The sequence below is a fragment of the Apium graveolens genome, chromosome 2 (assembly GCF_009905375.1).
Source record: "Apium graveolens cultivar Ventura chromosome 2, ASM990537v1, whole genome shotgun sequence".
Classification (NCBI taxonomy): domain Eukaryota; kingdom Viridiplantae; phylum Streptophyta; class Magnoliopsida; order Apiales; family Apiaceae; genus Apium; species Apium graveolens.
The window spans coordinates 67,865,057-67,869,714 of NC_133648.1; positions in this window are offsets into that span (position 1 = coordinate 67,865,057).

Below are 4,658 nucleotides of genomic sequence, written 5' to 3' on the forward strand. Positions count from 1 at the left end.
GTGCATTATAAGTTGACCCAGCTTTAACCACCATAAAGTTCAATATTTGTGTGGTTTGCCTTGGTTCCTCCCCCATTGTTACTGAATGTGTAATGATTCCCTCGACCGGGCACTCATTTCCCAAAAATCCATATATTGGCATATCGATTATCATCAATTAAGAATATCCACAGACGCTTCATTGTCTACAAGGACTCTCTTCACCAGACTATTCCCTATTATAGGTGTTATAAATAAGGGATCGTCATGGGAAAACTTCACGCCTTCCAAATCAAAATCCTTGAATGCTAATGTCACTCAAGCTTTTTTCCCGTTTCGGGGCTTCCACTACGATGTGCATGACTTCTTGGGTATACGCTATCCTTGAGTTTTTTTAGGACCCGGTAGCAGTTGACCCTCCAAAGATCAGATTAATCACTGGGCTTCTCGGTTGGGAGTTCCTCCCCTGGTCATCTTCGTCCATTTTCCGGTCTTCATAACCCCTTCTTCGATCTTCATAATCCCTTCTTCCATTAATTTTTATTTCAACATCTCTAGTGCATTTGTTCAACATTCCTCTTCAAATCAGGAACTCAATTTCGTCCTTAAGTTGATGACAATCATTGGTGTCATGCCCCGTATAACACATCAGTGCCACATCGAGGATATTTAGAACTTCTATTCTGTATATAAGGCAAAGTACTACTATGAAGTGCACCAACAAATCATGATATTTTGGGGGCCTGTGGTGGGCTTGTTATTTACCCGATTTGGCTGCATTTAGATAGTAGGCTTCGGCTAATTTCGAACCTGAAATTAGGACTTGACCTGGTTTTTGATAAAGGCTCGGGATTTGATACGGGTTGTCACATATGATATCAGAGATGACTCTAGAAAACTTGATGCGTCAAGTTGCTGGAGGTGGGGACACGAAGGCTGGTGGTATTATCCCGCAAGAACAGAAATCTGGAGGCGGGGACACGAAGCTAACCGGTATTATCCCATAATGGATAGAGAGGAACGATCCGGACCTATAGGTTGTCTATTTCGGGCCTGATGAGGATGTCAGGAGTTTAAGTGGGGGAGTTTGTAACACCCCAGTCACACATTGAGGAGATTTAGGGCTTCCGTTTTATATATAAGGGAAAGTACTACTACTAAGTACACAAACAAATCATGATCTTGTGGGGGACTTTGGTGGGCTTGTTGTTTACCCAAGTTTGATGCATTTTGGACAGTAGGTTTCGACTTATTTCGGACTCGGAATCGGGACTTGACATGCTTTTCGATTAAGGCTCGAGATTTGATCCGGGTTGTCACATAAAACTGTAACAGTCTACACTTTTTGAACTAATAACTCTAAATCAAAATCTAAAATAAAATAAATTCTTTATTTAATAAAATCAAATATTACACAAAAATCAAAGCAGCGGTCAAACTTATATATCAAAATCATATAATTAGAGACACAGCTCCACGATTTAATAATCAATATCGTATACTTAACAAAAAGTTTTTCTAACGGCACGATAATTATTAACCAATAAATTGCACCAAATCACGTAGCACGAAATTCACAAGAACACATCCACATTCTTATTAAGCTTCCACAACGTACAAACCTGAAATGTCATAAAAGAGTGAGCTAGACAGCTCAGCAAATAACAGATTGACTTACAAAAATTCTCGAAAAATAATGGGCATTTTAGTAAAACAATTTTTCCTTCAAAAAAATAATACTTTCAAAATCTTTGCGAAAATAATTTCAACCCAAAGTTTTAAGATTTCATAAATACATAATTAAAAATCGAAACGAAATCCTTATAAATACCACAGTCCTACTCTACGACTACACCTTGCTAGTAGCCGACATCTTATTCTTAGTTTTTATACCACACTTTGCTAGAAGTCGACATCAAAAATTCAATAATTACGCGCCCTTAATAGGTATCTAAAATTGCACACTCGTAAGTCTACTAAAGATATACAAGACTAGTTCTCAAACTATAGCATAAATTATAAATGAGTTTGAAAACATAGAGACTGGGTTTTCAAAGATTCTCGTATCTTATATTTTATATATTTCATAGAGTATATCTTACATGAAATCCGAAAATGACAGTATCAAAATCTTTTTCGAAAATAAAAATAAGTCAAAAAATACTTATCTCAAAAGCGATCAAAAACTCAAAATTAATATGAAAATTAATATGAAAATTAATATGAGAACAATCCTAAAATCTAATTAATAAAACACAAAACAATTAATCATTCACACTTAATCACGTACTTACAAGTAAATATTCACCTAAGAAGTGACCACCGACCCATATTATGCAATTTAACATAAATAAAACAAAAGCATTAAATCTGTACAGGGCCAAGACATATAAAACCAATTCGCATATATAAGCATAAACAGATAATCAATTCATGAGTGTTAAATTTTATAATCCTTGTCCAGGTTAACCATTTAACATGTCTTGCATGTATTAATCGGAGGCTATGTCATCTCAAAGTCATGTATAGTGTTAATAAATTAAAAAAATCATGCCACAGACTCTAATCCAACAAAACATATAAAGGAAAATTAATAACAAATGGGCTTAAAGCCCAACAAGGCATTAACGAGTCCAACATGTAAAAGCTACAAAAAATCAGTTTTATTATAACCTTTGACATCAATTTTATACACGTAGATCAAACATGTGTTACACCTCGGATGCATGCATGAATCGCAACTATCATTTTTCAAAAGAAATAGTATACATACATACATGATATAACAAACATGGCAAACACACGATTTTCACGTAATTAATCGGAAATTAAAAAATGCTCACACGAATAAACAATTAAAAATGAAAGAGATGAGACAAAACTTACCTCGCTCGAAATTCTGTACAGGAAAACTCTAGATAGGTTCTTACGTGGGTCCACGAAACTCTAAATTTATTAAGACGGTTCTGAAATTTTCTTCTAAAGTTTATACGATCTTTCCAAATAATTTTAGTTTTAAATATTCTATAACACAATTAACTTAAATAAAAAATATAGATTTTGGAGAACATTTGCACGCTTCTTTTCTATAATAAAGAATCATATCTTTATTCAAAATAACTTGCACATAATTTTTTTAGAATATTTTAATTCAATTTTTTTTTCTTTTATTATTTTTAATGTAAAATTAGGGGATATTACACCACGCATCCTTATGGAACCGACAATCCTTTCTCCTATCTAGCTTGGTGGGATCAACCTTCAAGAGTTTTGACCAACGAACATCCCTGTCATTCTCAATAAACATCAGGATTTGGTTCTTTGGAGCATTCAATCTAACATACTCGGTGAATTTTTGTCCAGAATCGCCTTTCGTTGGGGGTGAATCTGAATCCTTACCGGCTCGAGGATTATTAGGTATCAAATGCACACACGGGGTCAATTTGTGTTTCTTGATTTTTTTTAAAAACATTCAAGTAAATCAAATTAAGTGTTTTAAGCTTGGTGAACTCAACAGCTTAAGTATATTTGTAGTGATAATTAATTAAATGTAAAGGACATACAAAATAATTATCAAAACTCACTTAATTTTATTCAAAATCAACTAGGTTGTGCTACAAATCTAAGTTCTTAAATATTAATAACTGAGCTTCTACTTGAGAGAAATATAAAAGCCTTGTCGATATATCCACATCGCGATATAAAATGACTTGTCGATAACTACATATCGCGATATAAAAAGACTTGTCAATAACTCCATATCGTAATATAAAAAGACTTGTTGATAACTCTATATCGCGATATAAAAAGACTTATCGATATCTCCACATCGTGATATGAAAAGACTTGTTGATATCTCATTGCGATATCTCACTTCTCTATTGATTTTGCGAAAGAGATCTTTGTAGCTTGTAGAGACTTCTCTATAGTTTCCATCTCTTTGTGACTTTTGTATAAACTTGAACACTTCTTGATATGACTTCTTTATAGCCATGAACAGTTCTATGAAGGGTTTCGCGCACATAAACGCAACGGAAATAATGTAAAATTTAATTAAAACCAGAATAAAATTGAAACCCTATGCAGGATTCATGCGAAAAACAGATATTTAATTCGTAGTAAGAATATTTACCTTAAAAAAGCTTTAAGAGTTCATTGATGGAGGATTAATGTTGTTGAATCACCACGTATCCCACTCTCGCGATCTACGCTCTACGATATCCACACGAACGCATTTCTTGAATGATTGATGTGTACTAGCACCCGAAAACTCCATTTCTATCTCTCTTCCTCTTTCTCCTTGAATGACCAAGGTTTTGTAAAACCATGTATCCTTATTTATAAATCAGACCTCAAAGAGTTTATATAGAGAGAAAAATGAGTTTTCTAATTATAATTAATATTAATCCGAAATCCCAATTTATTATTTAATTAAGTCACACTTAATTATTTAATAACTTGTTTCAGAATTAGTTTAAGTAATTTTTTATTTTATTTATTTAATTAATTAAGTCTTACTTAATTAATATCATAAATAAAATAAATTACTTATTTAATTTAAAATCATGATTTAAATTATTTCTCCTTCAAGCGTTCTTTGTGTGTGACCCTGTAGGTTATTATTACATTGTCAATAATTTTAATATCTCATATTAAAATTATAAACAATGAGCGGCATC